The 21,365-nt window shown below is 44.7% G+C and overlaps 1 protein-coding gene and 1 long non-coding RNA gene across 2 annotated transcripts in view; one reads left to right on the top strand and one right to left on the bottom strand.

Moving 5' to 3' along the window:
• The window catches only part of kcnd2 (potassium voltage-gated channel, Shal-related subfamily, member 2), a 648,438-nt gene that overhangs the window by 477,599 nt on the left and 149,474 nt on the right, over nucleotides 1-21,365 (bottom strand). The window lies entirely within an intron of this gene.
• On the top strand, nucleotides 1,570-8,490 carry LOC139280699 (uncharacterized). The gene is made up of 2 exons (XR_011596746.1): nucleotides 1,570-2,809; nucleotides 7,093-8,490. It is a non-coding gene; the product is annotated as an uncharacterized lncRNA (long non-coding RNA).

The raw sequence follows: 21,365 nt of genomic DNA on the forward strand, positions 1-21,365 counted from the left end.
CAGTCAGCAAGGATTTGTTAAGGGAAGATTGTATTTGACTGACCTGATTGAATCTTTTGAGGAGGTAGTTTTTGAGGAGGTAACCAGGAGGGTCGATGAGGGTAGTGCGTACGATGTAGTATATATGGACTTTAGCAAAGCTTCTGATAAGGTCCCACATGGTAGACTAGTCACAAAGGTTAAAGCCCATGGGATGTAGCCCAAAGTGGCAAGTTGGTTCCAAAATTGGCTTAGAGGCAGGAAACAAAGAGTAATGGTTGATGGATGTTTTTGTGACTGGAAGTATGTTCCCAGTGGGTTCCGCAGGGCTCAGTACTGGGTCCCTTGCTTTTTGTGGTATGCATCAATGATCTAAAAATGAATATAGGGAGTATGATTAAGAAGTTTGCAGATGACACTAAAATTGGCTGTGGCAAATGGAATTTAATTCAGAGAAGTGTGAGATAATGCATTTTGGGAGGGCTAATAAGGAAAGGGTATACATACACATTAAGCGGTAGGCCACTTAAAAGTGTAGATGAACAAAGGGACCTTGGAGTGCTTGTCCACAGATCCCTGAAAGTAGCAGGCCAGGTGGATAAGGTGGTTAAGAAGGCATACGGAATGCTTGCCTTTATTGGCAGAGGCATAGAATACAAGAGCAGGGAGGTTGTGCTTAAATTGTATAATACTCTGGTTAGGCCACAACTGGAGTACTACGTGCAGTTCTGGTCGCCGTATTATAGGAAGATCGTATTTGCACTAGAGAGAGTGCAGAGGAGATTTACTAGGATACTGCTGGAATGGAGAATCTTAGCTATGAGGACAGATTGGATAGGCTGGGTTTGTTCTCATTGGAACAGAGGAGGCTGAGAGGAGACCTCATTGAGGTGTACAACATTTTGAGGGGCCTGGATATACTGGATAGCAGTGTGGATATCTGAACGGAATTTATGGAATTAAGGACAGTAAAGTAAACGGGATATATGAAAATGTATAAGCCATGGAAGAATAGCTGGGAGAATGTCAGATTGCAAATAGTGCAACATCAGCATAGCTAACAGTCTGTCTCAAGGTTTCAAGTCACTAATCCTGCCAATAATATATAATTGTAACATGAAATACATCTGCAGAATTGCAAGGTCTCAGTAAATAGTCACACCATTAGATTGAAACATTTGGAGGCAATACTTGAGCTTTCAAGAAGAACATCTCATATAGATTGACTAATGAGTGGCTGAGTTAGACTGTCAATCCATTTGTATTTTGTTATCTGATTTCAAAACTGTATAACTGTTAACGCTTTACGATGTAACTTCACCTATCCGTAGGGAGTGTGTACGCTCTATCCAGAGAGTATATCTTCTGTCTGATAGGTCTTACTGGCCGGTAATAAAGACTGCTTTGTTCAAAGCACAAGAGGTATTCGACTCAGTAATTTTACTGAACCAGATTGAGGTAAAAGAATCCAGGAATTAACATTTGGTGTCAGAAGTGGGATCTCAACGGACGACTGCCGAAAACTTGCGAATTAAGAGCCAGACTAGCCTTGGACGAGACGAGGGGAAAATGGCCACTGGAGTGAGTATGATTTCAATACTGCTCCAGTTTCCCCCGGTTTCAAAAGTCTGAGGAAAGTTTAGCCACTCACTGGTTCTCAGGTAGTGTCTGAACGAGATCCAGGACAATCTGGTGAATACCTTTCAAACTTAGAATAGGGATAGAGATAGGGAAATTGCGCGATGATGCAAACCAAGCGGCGACTTGGAAAGATAGTTAGAGCTAGATAGGGATAGATGATCAATCATGGATCCAAAAAAAATTAATAGGAAAGAAAAGAGACTCTTGTGAATGTCTGTTTAAATGAGAAATGCTTCTGTGACTTTTACTGTAAAAAAAAAAGCCGGGGAGTTGTGGTTTGTTTTATCTCAAACAGAATGAAAGTTTGTTTTAACCCTTCGTAGTGTTGTCCTGTATGTGGGAAGTTTAAGAGTGTGAACCTTATTGAATTACGTATATTCGGATGATAAGTTGCGGAGCCAGGAAATGCCCAAAGGATAGATTTGTTAAAAAAGAAAAAATTACATGGTCCCGGTGGTTAAAAAAAAAAGAAAAACTTGTTGAAAGCAAACATTCAGAGAAGGCACAGCAAAACAACTGAGATGGATTCAAAAGGATTTAAAAAAAAAAAAAATTATATTAAATAACACGACCTTGAGGCTGGAACAATTGAGATAACGAAAAGCAGTCCACAGCCTACGTGCCAGACTTCTCTCTAGTTATAAAAAAAAGTAACATACTAAATAGGTGCCGAAAGAAAAAAAAATGTTCTGAGATTTTAAATTATGAAAAATATAAAATCACTCCTGTCCAATTGGCAGAAAAACTCCATTAAATTAGGGCTTTCATTGACTGATTGGATTTAAACTGCGCAGTAACGCGAAAGGATAGGGAAATTTGGAGACTGAAAGAAATTAATTGAGGCTCATAAGAAATCAAAATTAGAAAATTAGGCTCACAGGGAATAAAATGGGGATTTAAATAGAGGATAGGTGTTCAACTCAGGTACGACGTCGACCTTGTATATCACTTGGCCCGTCTAGGCTCTGATTGAATTAAAAAAAAAACCCCGCAGCAACTCGGAAGGTAGGGCCGACGCGAACGCGCGGCCGAGAGGAGAAGGGCCGAAGCGAACGCGCAGTGACGTAAACGCGCAGTGAAGTCAACGCGCAGTGACGTAGACGCGCAGTGACGTAAACGCGCAGTGACGCCGACGCGTAGTGACGCAGAGGCGCAGCAACGCGAATCGCGAAAGTCAGTGCTAATGGCAGTAAGTCTGTAAGTCTTAAAGTGTGTAGAGTTTTAAGTAAAGTTTTAAGTATTGAAATCGCGCGGCGACGCAAACCGCGCGGCGACGCGGGTAAGTGTTAGAAGTCTTTGTCTATTTTGTAAATCGCGCGGCGACGCGAACCGCGCGGCGACGCGGGTAAGTGTTAGAAGTCCTTGTTTATCTTTTAAAGTTTAAAGTATCTTAACTCGCGCGGCGACGCGAGCCACGGGTCGACGCGGATTGCGCGGCGACGTGAACTGCGAGGCAACGCGGATTGCGCGGCGACGTGAACTGCGAGGCGACGTGGTAGTTTAGTATTGAAATCGCGCGGCGACGCGGGTAAGTGTTAGCATTAGTAAAGTTTGGTTATTTGGAGTTAGTTAAAGTCAGTGTTAGTTCTGTAAAGTCTGTGTCTATTTTTTAAGTTTGTTTAAATTGCATGACGACACGAACGCGTAGCGACACAGTAATACGAGGGGCAGTGTGAAAATGGGTAATCAGTTAGATAAAACCACGGATGCGGATAGTCCGCTACAAAAGCTATGTGAGGAATTCCCTGAAAGAGCTGAAGACTTTAGAAAATTATCAGGAGCCCTGAACAAATTATTAGGGGATGACCAGTGGCCTCTAAGTGACACTAGAAGCGTAGAGGTAAAAAAAAAGCACAGGGATTAATTTGGAGAAGGGGACGAGGAAAAGGGGATAAAAAAATTTAATTGCAACCTGGCGACATTATTGTCAGAAATTAAAAGATGCATTACTTCTATCGAGTTGGCAAACAAATGCTATTAAATTAGGACTTGCATTGACAGAGGGAACACATGTTAAAACTGTAGACGTCTTTAAAAAAAAAGAATGAATGTGCGCACGAGAAACTTGCTAAGAGATCCTCTGGGACCTCTGAGAAAGGTATTGATCAACTACAAGTTAAAATGGCTGGCTTTGTGTTAACCGAGGCTGATGATGAAATTGATGAGTGGCCACTGACTCAGCGCCCAACGGCGCCTCCCGCACCCCCTGGCCTCTTGCTCCAGTCCTCTTCCCAACACCCTCCACCTAACACTCCGGTAAAAAGAGTTAGGAACAACCACGTATCACCAAAGCAACAAACCCAAACTGACTCCTCATCCTCTGATAGCGATTCGGATCCCCAGTTCACAGGCAATATAGCCGAAAGGACCAGATCTCACACTCGAAAGGGCAGAACTATATCTCAACATCACAAACAGTCCCATAAATCTTCTAGTCAACCTACCAGTCCAAGTTGTGAAAGACATAGCAAACACCCCCGCCGATCGAGACGCAGAACTGTCAAGCAGTCAGACAGCTCTGAAACATCCTCCGGCCTAGAAATGATTTCCAAGATCCCAAAGTCCCGACACCAATTCCCTGTCAGACCAATGCCAAACCCTGATGCACAACAAGCTGCAGACCACCTCTCTATAGATGTCTGTGATCTTCAAACAACTATTTGATTGCTCACGCTATCCGGACAGATGGAAAGGGCAGTTAGATATTATTGGCAGAAAAAGAAAGGGGAGGGGGGAGGTGCACCCTCAACCCAGGTCAAGACTGAATACGTGACTAGAAAGGAAGAGCCATCTCGGGAGGAAGGATCAATAGAACCGTAGTGTGGCATACAGGATTGGATGGATAAGCAAGGATACGGTTATACTAAACAACCAAACGGCCCGAGCCCTGCTAATAAACCTCCCTATTGTCCCCGGCATGGTATGGGAAGAGGCCGGGACTGGGTAAGAGGAATTGACTGTTTTAATTGTGGGCAGGAAGGACATTGGAATAAAAATTGCCCCTACCGTCAGCATGGAAAAGGAAGAGGAGGAAGAGGAGGGGGGCAAGGGGGGAGAGGAGGATCTTACACTAACTTCTCCCAGAACAACCCCTTTGGTCAATTGTCCCCCGATTGACTACGCAGCTTGATTGTACAGGGATCCTCCCCGGACGACGAACCCATTCTGAATGAGTGGCAACCGTTTTTGATAGATACGGGAGCCTTCATGTCTTCTGTACAATCAAAGCTTAAACTCCCTGCTTCTACTGAAACACAGGAACTTTCAGGATTCCTGGGACAAATCTCGACATTCCCAGTGTCAGAACCGGTTAAAATGGGTTACCAGGAAGAATCGGTGGAAAGTCGAGTTGTTATCACAACCAATCTGGACTGTAACTTGATGGCTAGAGACCTCCTTTGCAAATTCCAGTTGCATTTGGAGTGTGGAGATGATGGGATTATTGTAAAACAGGAAACCCTTAAGCGGCAGTATTATACCACTAGAACCCCTCAGTGATGGTCTCTGGACCTGCCGCAGGCACCCTATCACGTGACCCTAGCATACGATCCCAGTGGAAAGAATCAGGACCTGCAGAACTTTTATCAGGATCACGAAGGGGAAGTGAAGGGAATTCTATTAAGGGCTAGAGTGACTGGACTGGAAAGAGAGGCAGATTTTGTGGAAGTGGATAAGAATCTGTGGAAACAGCCCCTAACAATGGCACTGTATATTGCTCGTGAAGTATTAGCCCCTCACCATGCTAAAGATTTGGGAGTTATGGTACGCAAGGCCATAGATGAGGCTGACCCTACCAGCCGGGATGTGCAAATCGTAAAACATGGCCGAACAGTCCAATTTCATGGGGACCCCGAGAAGGTCTTAACGACTCTACAGCATCATACTGGCTCGGACATACCTGACTATGTGGATCCTCATGTGTGGGCAGAGGACCCCTTCCAAGTGGGTTATACTCCCATTAATTGAGATCCCAGTGCAGGGCAATGTGGACTGGCCCTCTATCCGACAGAACCCAGTCATGATTGCTTATCTTTAATTTAAGAGGCCACATCAGTCAGGGAAGATTTAGTTGATGGAAGATCCAGACTGTATTCTTACTGAGCCACCCCAAGATGAGGAAGAACCCAGTCATGATTGTTTATGTATGTTGACGGAAGTACTTCTATTAATCCAGAAGATACACGAATCTCAGGATACGCCATAGTAAACCAGGAGAATCAGGTCTTGGAATCTGCTGCTTTGAAACCGCCTAATCTGCTCAACAAGCTGAACTATTCGCCTTCACCCGAGCCTGTATCCTGGCTAAAGATCTCAAAGTCGATATCTATACCGACTCTAGGTATGCCTTTGGGGTGGCCCATGATTTCGGACAATTATGGAAAAATAGGGGATTTCTAACCTCACAGGTTGAGATATCTCATAAACAGTTAGTATCTGATTTGTTGCAAGCCCTCATGTTCCCCAAACGCATTGCCATTGTCAAATGTACCGCCCATACTACCGGAAATTCTCTGGTTGATATAGGGAATCGTTGTCCTGACCAAGAGGCCAAACAGGCCTCTCGTGACCAACAGATGGTAGTGCCCAAAATTATGAGTCAGACTAAAAATCCTGCAAAGGATAAGTTAGCCTCGGAAAAACCAATGCCAACCATCCAAGATGTTATAAAAGCACAGGGGGACGCTCCTGAAAAAGATAAACTGTTGTGGAAATATTATGCATGTACTTATGACAATGTTTCTAAACTCTGGACCACTCCCGCGGAACAGACTTGCATGTCTGACGAGTTGGCTTCATGGGTTATAGAATGTCTGCATTTTGCTACTCATTGTGGAGCAAGGGCAACAAGTGATACGCTTTTGGCTACTTGGTGGCACCCTAGACTCCAGGCGCTCACCCAGAACATCAGTAGTCGTTGCCTGGTTGGCCAGCAACATAATCCAGGGAAGGGAGTCCCCTGTGATTGGGGTAAAACGCCCCTACCCGAAGGTCCCTTTGAGACATTTCAGTTGGACTACATTGAGTTGCAAAAAGTTCAGTGTTACAGATATGTGTTAGTAATAATAGATGTGTTTAGCAGATGGATTGAAGCCTACCCTAACCTGGACAATAAGACTCAGACTGTTGTTAAGGTGTTAATGAGGGAAATTGTTCCTAGATATGAGATCTCAGCTAGACTGATGACCACCTATGTTCTTTCTCTGACTCAGGCTCTGCGACTAGTTCACAACCAGGTTCAAGATGCTCACCTCGACCTCCCAGTTTTACCCGAATTGTCCCTCGTGGCACCAGGGAAGTATGGATTCGGAAGGGATTAGAGCCACAATAGGAGGGGCCTTTTTAGGTGTCACTCACTACCCCCACTGCAGCCAAGGTTGAGGGGAAAAGTGCCTGGGTTCACCTGCACCACTGCAAGCTCATCACCATTTAAACAAATTTTGCTGGTTAGTCTAATTCCTGTTTCTGTTCCAGATCTCCTCCTCCCTATAGCTGAACAAGGCAGTTGAAGGAGGATCAGTTTGAACTCTTACCTGTCAGACAGCCAAATACACTGACGGAGACCTGAAGGGAAATGTGAAAACAGAACTCTTTTTATCAGCTAAATAATTGGACTATTTATAAGATGAGACTGTGTCTGTATGCTACTGTCTGCATAATAGTGTTGATATATGACAGTTTTAGTGCACGGGAAGGAAGACAAAGGCGAGAGCTCCATGTAAACACCTTTTTGTATATGTCTTACGTTTATGCGGAAAAAGGGCACTTCACTAGATGCTGGGTGTGTTCACATATCCCTATACATTCCAAAGGGGGAATTCCTTTGCGCACCGTTCCCCTGACCCTAACTGAGACTGTTAGATGGATTCAAAGAAACGATATTGGAACAGGTAGCTAACCGCACTGCTGAGGCTCTGGAGGGCATCACAGCTGAAATGGTAGCGATAAGGACCGTAGCATTACAAAACCGAATGGCCCTCGATTACCTGTTAGCTGAGAAAGGGGGAACGTGTGCCCTGATAGGATCTGAATGTTGCACTTACATTCCTGATAGTTCAGAAAACATAACCCACCTTGCCGATCACATAAGGAGGGAGGTGAAAAAGTTATCCACACCAGCAAAAGAACTTAGCAGGTTTGATTGGTTTCTGGGTGGATCTTGGAGATCCTATCTAATACATGGGGCAATTGTTCTCCTCATAATAATTACCTGCTGTTTGATTGTTGGTTGCCTTAACCTCTGCTGTAAAGCAATGACAAGGTTAGCAGACCCTCTTGTGGTCAAGGGTTCCCGGGTTATGATCCAACAAACTAGAGAACTACTCAACAATGCAATACTCATAGAATGATCCTAAATGTTATCATAGAATGATAAAAGGGGGGATGTGGATATCTGAACAGAATATATGGAATTAAGGACAGTAAAGTAAACGGGATATATGAAAATGTATAAGCCATGGAAGAATAGCTGGGAGAATGTCAGATTGCAAATAGTGCAACATCAGCATAGCTAACAGTCTGTCTCAAGGTTTCAAGTCACTAATCCTGCCAATAATATATAATTGTAACATGAAATACATCTGCAGAATTGCAAGGTCTCAGTAAATAGTCACACCATTAGATTGAAACATTTGGAGGCAATACTTGAGCTTTCAAGAAGAACATCTCATATAGATTGACTAATGAGTGGCTGAGTTAGACTGTCAATCCATTTGTATTTTGTTATCTGATTTCAAAACTGTATAACTGTTAACGCTTTACGATGTAACTTCACCTATCCGTAGGGAGTGTGTACGCTCTATCCAGAGAGTATATCTTCTGTCTGATAGGTCTTACTGGCCGGTAATAAAGACTGCTTTGTTCAAAGCACAAGAGGTATTCGACTCAGTAATTTTACTGAACCAGATTGAGGTAAAAGAATCCAGGAATTAACAGCAGGGGCCTATTTCCATTGGTGAAGGGGTCTATTACAAGGGGGCATAATTTTAAGGTGGTTGGTGGAAGGTTCAGAGGAGATTTATGGGGAAGTTTCTTCACGCAGAGGGTTCTGGGGGTCTAGAACTCACTGCCTGGAAGGGTGGTGGATGCAGAAACCCTCACCACATTTAAAAGGTGCTTGGATGGGCATCTGAAGTGCCATAACCTGCAGGGTTACGGACCTAGAGCTGGTAAGTGGGATTAGACTGGATAACCTCTTGTTGGCTGGCGCAATGGTAAGTACTGCAGGGAATTGATCTCCTAAGCTAGTTTTGATCACCTGGATGGGTCAGAGAGGAATTTTCCCAGATTTTTTCCCCCCAATTGGCCTGGGTTTTTAATCTGGTTTTTGTCTCTCCCAGGAGATCACATAGCTCCGGTTGGGTTGGAGTGTAGAATGTTTCGGTGCATGGAGTGTCGCAGTTGAGTGGGTCAGACTGGTTGGGTCGGGTGCTCTTTGCCTTTCTGCCATTGTTCATAGGTTTATATGTAACCTTCAGGGCTGCTGACTGAGGGCCGTGTGGCTCTTTGTCGGTCGGCGCAGACACAACGGGACAAAATGGCCTCCTTCTGCGCTGTATGTTTCTTTCTATATTTCTGTCTTACAAACCAGACTTCTCTGTAAATAGGTACCTACTTTGGGAATTAAATTGCTCAATGCTAGTAGAGCAAAACAGGCTGACAGTGAATCGGCAATCCGTTTTACGCTGAGCACAATTTTATTTTCAATTGAAGTTAATGGAAAAGGAAATCAGTCATGATGTTTAAATGGGCTGCTGATTTGTTATTCACCCATTTTGTGCCACTGACGTTGATCAATTTCACCCACTTTATGCACAAAGGCAGCACGTTACCCAAATGAATACAACAAATAGTTGAGCCATAAAGTCTAGTGTGTCCTAGTTTCAATCCCTGTCTGTGCCAAGATAACTGATCTCAGCCACAGTGCAGGGTGGTGGGGGAATAGATGCTATAATGGTCTTGGTGCCTCTGAGTAAGAGAGAAAAGATTAGCCAGCGTTTCCACATCTGATGACTATCCAGTGACCTCTGCTGGAAAGGGTGTGTGCATGTGGACATCTTTTAAGGGCAGGTTCAGACTCAGCTGATACCACAAGATTGAATAGCCAATTGATAATCACCATCAAGGCTGACATGTGAATAATGACAAATGAGGACAGGGTCGGGGAGGGGAGGCAGCTGGTGGCTGTGGAACCAAATCTCAGCAAAATATCAATATCTTCAGCAAAGTAAAAGAGGAGGGAATGAAAAATGGTGGAAAAAAATTAAATTTAATAATAAATGCTGTCAGTAAACACATTGGTCAAAGTGTTTTACGAGAACTATCACAACTTTGTGGTAGATAAACTTAATATACCCTGAAACAAAAACATTTTCTGTTTTTGTTTCAGATTTCCAACATCTGTACTATTTTGCTTAATATCTGATATCCTGATAGTATAAAACACACCAGCAATCATCACTTAGCAAACATTTTTAAGCTTTCTAGAACTGGAAATGAAATATCTGCTGAGCAGAAATTTATATCCAAATTGTAATTCATTAATTCCTTGGTTGAACATATGTGCCATGTTCTGGGGAAACTAAGTAGCACGCGATATTTTATTTTGTGTAATGAATTGTGATTTACAGCACGAAAGCTGGAAGGATTTTTAATTTAGTTTAACACTTCCAACTGCAATATATTATAAATTTTATTTAATAGTTTTCTCAAAGGATTATTGTACTAAATTCAAGTCAGTAAAACAATTATAGATTTTTCAACACAATATATTGTAGTTTATTGGGCGAACAAACATGGTGCTGCTTAAATTATTTAACTTTTGCTTGATTCTCCATATAGGAACATGAAATGAATTCTGGTCATTTGCAGTTTGGAATAAGCTGACATCTTTCCTACCAGCTGGGTCGGCCTCTGCGCCACCCAATATTGCACTGGCCCAGAACTAGCCAGCTGCAGTGGATACCCATTTGGCAGCAGAAGCCTGTTGATGGCATACTAATGAGTGCAAGCCCTTAAAATGGACCAGGATCAGGCACCTGGCCCATGTGCTCCATTGGTCAATTTCCCGATAGTTCAATCGCTATGTCTTTTCTTCTGCATTCATGTGTCAAACCAGTTTAGTTTAGTCCAGATGGCGAGCATATAGAAAATTTCACTCTAACTTTACTTAGTATGCAAACATTGTTCACTTCAAAGTTCTGACAAGCAGAACAGAGTCAAGTACATTGGATCTCCCTATTATGCAAGAGACAGGTGTAATCATATATGAAATGCATATTTTAGAATGTTTTTTTTAACCAAATGATTAAAAAAATATTTCAATATATTATTAAATTGACATGAAATGTTACATTTGATGAAGTAGAGATAAAATGTCTAGTAAAGTAATATTATGTTGAATGAATCTTATTTCACTCATATTACATTCAACAGCCAACAAATATGTATCAATTGTTCAGGTGACGATCCAAAATTCATTTAAGTGTGTGTTGTCTTGTTTACAATGCAAGTGCTCATATGTAGAATAATTGATCAAATTGGCATACAATGAAGGGGGAAGGCTAGTCTAAGAGAAATGTTTGCGGTCTAAACCACTAACTGCTATGTAACTCCTATATTCTGAGTTATAAAACTTGTTGTAGTGTTTATTCTCATAGTAAGAAAATCTTACCCACGGTTGATAGGAAAGTCTTTTTGAAGGAGAAACTAAAAACCTGGAATAACATGCAGTATTGGCTTGAAAGTGGCTTGTCAGGAAGCACTGCATTCTTGTAAATTGGGAGCTTACTTTCACACTTCGAACTGGGGATCCACCTCCTTCACAAAGATCATCTAATCTCGTGGCTGAAAAGCAGCTATTTGCTGAGCAATATACTTGAAAAAGGTAAGAGAATAATAGAAACTCTAAAATGATTACAAGGCAATGAAGGACCTTGGATAGCATAAGTTTGAGCAGGTTACACTCAAATTAAAAACAAATGTGATTATAGATTTGAAATCACTTCCAAGTACATCATTTTTATGATACTGCGGTTCATGAAATGGTTTTATTTTAATTGAGTATTTTGGTTATTTTTGCTGTTAATGAATGTCATGGCAGACATTGGTATGCAGTGTAAATCACATGGTTGTTGCATAATGACATCCATTCCAGGAAATCTAAAAAAGGCCCCCACAAATTTAGCAGCGGGACCAGTTTGGGCACAGGCTTTCCCATTAATAAATTGGCATGCTTTGTGCCTGCTTTACTCCTAAAACTGCCCCTTTGCATTTAGAACCCTCATTCCTGACTGAAGGACAATGATTCCAAGCTTGTCTCTCTTGCATTTCCAACAATTGCCGAAATCAAATGTTACTTAAAATGCGAACATGATGGGTTTTTAATCATTAAAAATGACTACTTTTGGCATAGTCTATATTTGAAAGAGAAAAAAAAACACCCATCTGAAATTTAGATGGAAATTTTGATTCTTGTTAGTCTAATGAACATTACATATATGTATTCAATTAAAATATAAGTCTCGATACAATGTATCTACTAATACGTAATGTGGGAATATAAACTGGAATAAATTTATTTCATTAAACATTCTATTGAGCATTCAAAATCATACAGAAAATAGGAATCAGCAGCTAAATGATTAGAAAAATGGAATACTTAAGCATTTTTAAATAACAAACAAGGATGGAAAACAATAATAATAAAACAATTGAGAAATTGTGGAATTAGGGGTGGCTACAAATTTGAAGAATTAATTTGAGAAACAGCACCTAAAGTATAGTGCCCAGAATTGGAAATACTCCTCCAGTTGAGGCCGAACCAGTGTTTTATACATGTTCATCATAATTTCCACACTTTTGTACTTCATGGGCTGGATTTTCGGGTTTTAACGATTTTGCTCGTTCTCGGGTGATAATCGCAGAGAAATTTTATTTTTACCGCCGAGTTAGCGTTAGTGCCAGAGCACGCAACTTTCGGCAAAAGGTAAAGATCGTTAGCATTAGTGCTAATTCCGGTGTTGCACAACAGAATTTGTGCGGCGGAGCCGAAAGTTGCAACCATCATAAAACAATATGGACCTTCTGCGCATGCGCGATTTTTTGGAGCCAAATAGCAGAGGAAGTCTCTGCCTCTGACACTGTGCAAAGGACTTCGACACAGTGCTAGAAGAGATTCAATGATCATTCAAGGGTCGTTATAGAGTGAGTACAATTTTTATTGATGCAATCCTTCATTACTTAAATTATAAATCTGACACACTATTTGTTCTCATGCTGTTGGCATAGTGTGGCAGCCTATTTGCTATGAATGATCTTTACACATTATTAAGATTGCTTTCTGAGATCTCAAAAGATGTTTCTGCACTTCGATGTCCTCCTAATGAACCACATGCAACTTCCAGGGCCATTAAACAGAGGACTGTATTATATTCACACAGTATGGTATAAGTGCTTTGGTGGCTATCTCTGTGTGCCACAAGAGCAGATGGACCCTCTGGTAACTATTCCCATTTTCATCTTTGCAGGCAAAGAAGTCCCATAACCGCAGGGAGCAGCAGCGGACAGGTGGCGGTCCGCAGGCAAAGAAGACCCTGCCATTAGCCGACCTGGAGGAGCGAATGGCCAGTCTGATCAGTGCCTAAGGGAGGGCAACTGCCCTTGGGGATGTTGACCCCCTGTTGGATACTGACGGTAAGTCCTACACACTCACTGGGCTGGGTTGGGGTAATGTGATGCAGTGTCAGTGGACTAGGGTTGGGACAATGTCGAGGTTGGAATGAAGGAAGGCAATCAGATGGTGGTAGTATGGGCAGCGGTGATAAGGATTGTGGAAATGCTGGTGTGTTGAGGTTGGGTGAGATGTTTCAGGTGAAGTGCAGTGTCCGTGGATTAGGGTTGGGGCAATGTCATGTAGTGTCTCTGGACTACATATAATGGAATAGCGGCAGTCCTTCAAAGGAGCCTGTGCTATAGAACCTTACTCATGTCACCTTGCCCCCTGCCCTGCTGCTAACCACTTGTCTGTTGTTTTCTACTTCCAGATGAAGAGTCGCAGGCGCCAAATCCGTCACTCCACCTCAGGCCATCATGTGAGGGAGGAGGAGGAGGATGAGGAATTTGAGGGAGAGGAGCTGACGGAGCAGCCTAATCTGGGGGGGGGGTGGGGGGTGGGAGCCAAATGCACTCGACACCTATTTTGCCACCAATCAACACGTCATCAGCGGATGAAACATTCCCGGGCTTTGAGACCTCTGAGGTTCCTGGGACTAGTGGCGTGCAGCAACCCACTTCTGGGGTCAAATCCCGTATGCCGTCTCTCCAGGGGGTGATTCAGCAAAGTTGGTCTGCTGACAGACGGGCAGACACACAACTAGACATGGTGAGACTGTCCAGAGAGAGCATCAAGCTCACCCGACAGCTCCTCGATGTCCTGGGTAGGATTCCCGCGAGCATCAAGACACTCACTGCGACCATCATTGAGGTCAGGTCGCAGATTATCGGTGCGAGCCGCGAAACCTGCGAGGCCGTCCATGCTCACGCGTTACTGATGGCCTCCTTACCAATGGATCCATCACAGACCCAATCCACATCCGGACCGGGGTCAAACAGGGCTGCGTCATCGCCCCAACCCTCTTCTCAATCTTTCTCGCCACCATGCTCCACCTCACAGTCAACAAGCTCCCCGCTGGAGTGGAACTAAACTACCGGACCAGTGGAAACCTGTTCAACCTGCGCCATCTCCAGGCCAGGCCCAAGACTACCCCAACCTCCGTAGTTGAGCTACAGTACGCGGACGACACCTGCGTCTGCGCACATACGGAGGCTGAACTCCAGGAAATAGTCGACGTATTTACTGAGGCGTAGGAAAGCATGGGCCTCACGCTAAACATCAGTAAGACAAAGGTCCTCCACCAGCCTGTCCTCACCGCAAAGCACTGCCCCCCAGTCATCAAGATCCACAGCGCGGCCCTGGACACCGTGGACCACTTCCCATATCTTGGGAGCCTCCTATCAACAAGAGCAGACATCGACGACGAGATCCAACACCGCCTCCAGTGCGCCAGTGCAGCCTTCGGCCGCCTGAGGAAAAGAAGACCAAGCGCTCAAAACTGCCACCAAGCTCATGGTCTACAGGGCTGTAGTAATACCTGTCCTCCTGTATGGCTCAGAGACATGGACCATGTACAGCAGACACCTCAGGTTGCTGGAGAAATATCACCAAAGATGTCTCCTGCAAGATCTTACAAAGCCCCTGGGAGGACAGGCGCACCAACCTCAGCGTGCTCATCCAGGCTAACGACCCAAGCATTGAAGCACTGACCACACTCGATCAGCTTCGCTGGGCAGGCCACATAGTCCGCATGCCAGACACAAGACTCCCAAAGCAAGTGCTCTACTCGGAGCTCCTTCACAGCAAACAAGCCAAAGGTGGGCAGCGGAAACGCTACAAGGACACCCTCAAAGCCTCCCTGATAAAGTGCAATATCCCCACTGACACCTGGGAGTCCCTGGCCCAAGACCGCCCTAAGTGGAGGAAGTGCATCCGAGAGGGTACTGAGCACATCGAGTCTCAATGCCGAGAGCATGCAGAAATCAAGCGTAGACAGCGGAAAGAGCATGCGGCAAACCAGTTCCACCCACCCGTTCCTTCAACGACTATCTGTCCCATTCGTGACAGAGTCTGTAGCTCACATATTGGACTGTTCTGCCACCAAAGAACTCACTTCAGGAGTGGAAGCAGGTCTTCCTTGACTCTGAGGAACTGCCTATGATGATGATGACTGATGGCCTCCACTAGTGACACTGGAGGCCCCAGTGTCATATCCAGACCCAAACCACCTGTGACTGGCTATGCCAAGCAAGAGGCTCGCCAGTCAGAAGCCAGGCCTTCCATACCCCGAGCTTCTCCAGTTGATCCCCACATGGCGTCTCCAATGTCTCTCTCCCCAATACAGCAGGACTCTGGCCGCCTTGCTGCACGAACTCTTGGTAGGGGCATGACACAAGGGAGGGGGCTGAGGGTGATGGAGGCGGGCGGGGGGGGGGGGGAGGCGGGGGGGAAGAGCCGATGGTAAAAGACAGTTGGGGCAGGGGTTGTTGTCTTGTTATTTTATGAAAGTTTTCAAATTCTGTTCAAGTTCACGTTTGATAAATTTTATTTAAGTTTCAAAATTATGTTTAAGAAGTTTACAATGTTTATTAAATTCTTTTGTTCACCTTAACCATTCCTGTGCCGTGTCTCATTTGCAGAATAAGAGGGGAAATATTCAACATGATGGGATAGAGTGGCCAGGCAAAGGTCAAACATGCCGTTCACTCTTCAAGCAAAGCGTTGAATTATGAGCTGCTGCCGTAAGGCTTTTGCAATGGCGAAAGCGCCACAAGGCCTCCCCTGTGGTTGTGGTGGTGGCATGGGTTCCTCGCCAGGCTCCGCTTCCTCGTCTTCCTCCTCCTCCCATCTCCCGAGGTGCTCCTGCAATCCCCATTGGTAAATCCTGTCCCCTCATGATGGCTAAGTTGTGCACCATGCAGCACACCACAATGAACTCAGCAACCTGCTGAGGGGTATATTGCAGGCAGCCTCCAGAGTGGTCCAGGCAGCGGAAGCGCTGCTTGAGCACTCCAACTGTCTGTTGGACAATGTTGCATGTGACTGCATGGCTCTCATTATAGCGATGCTCGGCTTCTGTCTGAGGGTTCCGTCGTTGATGCTCGAACAGGCCTGAGACAGTGCTCTCACGCAAGATGAAAGCATCATGGGTGCTCCCTGGATATTGGGCATTGACTGCCATGATGTGCTGAATATGGTCGCAGACGATCTGTACGTTCATGGAGTGGAATCCCTTTCAGTTTCGGTAAACCTCTGGATTGAGTAAAGGTGCTCGCAGGGCAATGTGCATACAATCAATGGCACCCTGAACCTTGGGGAATCCAGCAAATCATCCAAAACCTACTGCTCTCTCATTCTGGGTCTCCTTGGTCATTGGGAAGTTTATGAAGTCCATCCTGCGTGCGTAGTACCCTGGCGAATGCTTCAATGTGTAGCGTGCTGCGAGATGGAAGATAATGCTACAGTCACCTTCACCTCGACGGACAATGCAGTCCTGTTGCCGCTGGTAGGCTGTAGGTCTGCCTTTATGAGCTGGCATATCTCTGTCAGCACTTCCTTTCGGAAGCGCAGCCTTCTAAGGTACTGTGCCTCAGAGAGCTGCAGGTATGAGCGCTGTCCCCTGTAAACTCATTGGGGGTAAGGCCTCTTCCCCATACGTCTGTGACCTGTACGATTACATTCAAAACGCAGTATAAATATAACAGCGAGGAATAATGGCTGACATACTATATCTTTTAAAATGTCCATAATTCTCTGGTAAAACAAACTATAAACTCACATAAAGCTTCACTGTGAAAAATGCAGCTTTCTTCTCCCAATCCTTTTATGCACTGAACTTTAGTTCTGTTTTAAGATGGCGACATTAGCGCTGGGTGCGCCCTGGGTCGAACTGCTTTGTCTTAGCGGGTTCCTGGGCGGACGGTAAATAGGGTGATATGCTCAAAGGTTCCGCCCGGGTTGCCAGCGCAGCACTGCACAACGATTGACATTATCCAAACGGTGAAAACATTGGGCAGATGCTAAGTATTAGCCCCGCCATAAAACCACTGCCAAAAGTTCTGCCCGGGCACAAATGCGCCTCGATAAACCCCAAAAAGAGTCATTTTTTTCACTTTGTCTAGGCGCTAAACTGGTCGCAAACCCCTCAAAAACCCAGCGCTATACCTCAATTCATGAAGCTCAGGATTATAGAATCATAGAAATTTACAGCACAGAAGGGGGCCATTTCAGCCCATCATGTCTGCACCAGCCGATCAAGAGCTATCCAGCCTAATACCACTTTCCAGCTTTTGGTCGTAGCCCACTTTAAGTGCACATCCAAGTATTTTTTAAATGTGGTAAGGGTTTCTGTCTCGATAACTTTTTCCAGACTCCCACCACTCTCTGGGTGAAGAAATTTCCCCTCATATATCCTCCAAACCTCCCCCCAATTACTTTAAATCTATGCCCCCTGGTTGTTGACCACTCTGCCAAGGGAATCCACTCTATCCAGACCCCTCATAATTTTATACACCTCAATGAGATCTCCCCTCAGCCTCCTCTGTTCCAAAGAAAACAGACCCAGCATCTCCAATCTTTCCTCATAGCCAAAATTTTCCAGTCCAGGCAACGTTCTTGTAAATCTCCTCTGCATCCTTTTCAGTGCAATTACATCTTTCCTGTAATGTGGTGACCAGAACTGTATACACTACTCCAGCTGTGGCCTAACCAGTGTTCTATACAGTTCAAGTACAACCTCCTTGCTCTTGTATTCCATGCCTTGACTAATAAAGGCAAGTATTCCATATGCCTTCTTAACTACCTTATTTACCTTGCCTGCTACCTTCAGGGATCTGTGGATCTGCACTCCAAAGTCCCTTTGTTCCTCTACACTTTTAAGTGTCGTAACATTTAATGCGTATTCCCTTGCCTTGTTAGATCTCCCCAAATCCACTTATCCAGATTAAATTTCATTTGCCATTGTTCTGCCCACCTGACCCAATACATTGATATCTTTCTGCAGTCCGCAGCTTTCTTCTTCATTGCCAACCACACAGCCTATTTTAGTGTCATCTGCAAACATCTTAATCATAATGTAGCGAAAATGTTACAAAGACACCCTCAAAGCCTCCCTGATAAAGTGCGACATCCCCACTGACACCTGGGAGTCCCTGACCAAAGACCGCCCTAAGTGGAGGAAGTGCATCCAGGAGGGTGCTGAGCACCTCGAGTCTCATCGCCGAGAGCATGCAGAAATCAAGCGCAGGCAGCGGAAAGAGCATGCGGCAAACCAGTCCCACCCACCCCTTCCCTCAACAACTATCTTTTCCACCTGTGACAGAATCTGTGGCTCTCATATTGGACTGTTCAGCCACCAAAGAACTCACTTCAGGAGTGGAAGCAAATTTTCCTCGATTCCGAGGGACTGCCTATGATGATGAATCATAACCCCAACATTCAAGTCCAAGTCATTGATATATACCACAAAAGGTACGGGACCTAGCACTGAGCCCTGCGGAACCCCACTGGATACAGCCTTCCAGTCACAAAAACACCCATCAACCATTACCCTTTGCTTCCTGCTTCTGGGCCTATTTTGGGTCCAACTTGCCACTTTGCCCTGGATCCCATGGGCTTTTACTTTCGTGACCAGTCTGCCTCATCAAAAGCTTTGCTAAAATCCATAATACACTACATCATACGCACTGCCCTCATCGACCATCCTGGTTACCTCCTAGAAAAATTAAATCAACTTAGTCAGACACGACCTTCCCTTAAGAAATCCATGCTAACTATCCTTGATTAATCCATGTCCTTCCAATTAAGATTTATCCTGTCCCTCAGGATATTTTTCAATAATTTTCCCACTACCGAGGTTAGGCTGACTCATCTGTAATTACTCGGTCTATCCCTTTCTCCCTTTTTAAACAAGGATACATAGAAACATAGAAATTAGGTGCAGGAGTAGGCCATTTGGCTCTTCGAGCCCGCACTGCCATTCAATAAGATCATGGTTGATTATTCAACCTCAGTACCCCTTTCCTGCTTTCTCTTCATACCCCTTGATCCCTTTAGCAGTAAGGGTCATATCTAACTCCCTTTTGAATATATCTAACAAACTGGCCTCAACAACTCTCTGTGGTAGAGAATTTCACAGATTCACAACTCTCTGAGTGAAGAAGTTTCTCCTCATCTCGGTTCCAAATGGTTTACCCTTTATCCTTAGACTGTGACCCCTGGTTCTGGACTTACCCAACATCGGGAACATTCTTCCTGCATCTAACCTGTCCAATCCCATCAGAATTTTATGTTTCTATGAGTTCCCTTCTCATTCTTCTAAACTCCAGTGAATACAAGCTCAGTCGATCCAGTCTCTCCTCATATGTCAGTCCTGCCATCCTGGAAATCAGTCTGGTGAACCTTCGCTGCACTCCCTCAATAGCAAGAATGTCCTTCCTCAGATTAGGAGACCAAAGCTGAACGCAATATTCCAGGTATGGCCTCACCAAGGCCCTGTACAACTGCAGTAAAACCTCCCTGCTCCTATACTCAAATCCTCTAGCTATGAAGGCCAACATGCCATTTGCCGTCTTCACCGCCTGCTGTACAATGTTAGCAGTCCTCTGGCACCACACCTGTAGCCAGAGAGGACTGGAAAATGATGGTCAGAGCATCTGCTGTTTCCTCCCTTAGCATCTCTTAACAGCCTGGGATACATTTCATCCGGGCCTGGGGATTTATTCAATTTCAAAGCTGCTAAGCCCCTTAATACTTCCTCTCTCACTATGTTTATCTCAGCTAATATTTCACACTCCTCCTCCCTCAATGCAAAGTCTGTATCGCTCCCTCTTTTGAGAAAACAGATGCAAAGTATGAATTAAGAATCATACCCACATCTTCTGCCTCCGCACACAGATTTCCTTTATGGTCTCTAATAGGCCCCACTCTTTCCCTCGTTATCCTCTTGCTCTTAAAGGCCGGATTTTCGCCTTTCGGGGGTTTTCAGCGAAAATGGTAGTGATACGTGAAACTAACCATTTTCTCTGTGCTACAGAGGCTGAACCTTCGGCCTTTTTCACAGGGTGCATCGGTAAGGAAGGCGTTGCACAAGCATTCGCGGCGCAAAACGCGAGTATCGGCAACTTTAGCCCAGGGCCGGGAGCGCTACGAGAGAGGCCTTGGCGGGGTGGGGGGGGAATTCCAAAAAACATTCCAAAAACATTTACAAGACTCTTAACTATCTAATCGCTGCAAAAAAAATTTAAAAATTAAAATTGTAAATTATCTTTTTTGCAGGTTTTCGTACTTACCGCTGCTGGTAGCACTGCACAGGCAGGTTTGACCTGTCGCTATTCTGGACGCGATGTACAGGTCGGGAGAGTGCGGAAACTCAGACGCAAACACAATCCGAGTCGTGGCACATCAGCGCACCTCTCCCTGGCGGTACTTGGAAGTGCCGCCACAAACAGGTACCCGTGGATCCCGCCCGGGCTTTGCAAGCAGGTTTTCATCGCAGGGGGTCAAATCGTGACAAACCTGCCGAAAATCTGGCCCAATGTATTTATAAAACATCTTCGGGTTTTCCCTGATTTTACTTGACAACATTCTTTCATGCTCTCTCTTTGCTTTCCTGATACCTTTTTTAATTGCACCCCTGCACTTCTTATACTCCTCTAGAGTTTCTGCAGTATTGAGTTCTCAGTATCTGTTATAAGCTTCCATTTTTTTTTTCGTTATCTTATCCTGTATGTCCCTTGACGTCCAGGGGGCTCTAGATTTGTTAGCTCCACCCTTTTTCTTTCGGGGACCATACTTCCTCTGTACCCTCAGGATCTCCTCTGTGAATGCCTCCCACTGCTCTGACACTGATTTACCATCAAGCAGCCATTTCCAGTCCAATTTGGCCAAATTCCATCTCAGCTCAGCAAAATTGGCATTACCTCAATTGAGAACTTTTGTTCCTGGTCCACCTTTATCCTTCTCCATAACTACCCTAAATCCTACTGAATTATGATCACTAGCACCAAAATGCTCTCCCACTGAAACCCTTTCCACCTGCCCCTCTTCATTCCCCAAAACCAAGACCAAAACTGCCCCCTCCCTTGCTGGACATTACATACAAGCTAAAGAAGTTCTCCTGAATGCATTTTAGAAA

This window comes from Pristiophorus japonicus, chromosome 15 (assembly GCF_044704955.1).
Source record: "Pristiophorus japonicus isolate sPriJap1 chromosome 15, sPriJap1.hap1, whole genome shotgun sequence".
In the NCBI taxonomy this organism is placed as follows: domain Eukaryota; kingdom Metazoa; phylum Chordata; class Chondrichthyes; family Pristiophoridae; genus Pristiophorus; species Pristiophorus japonicus.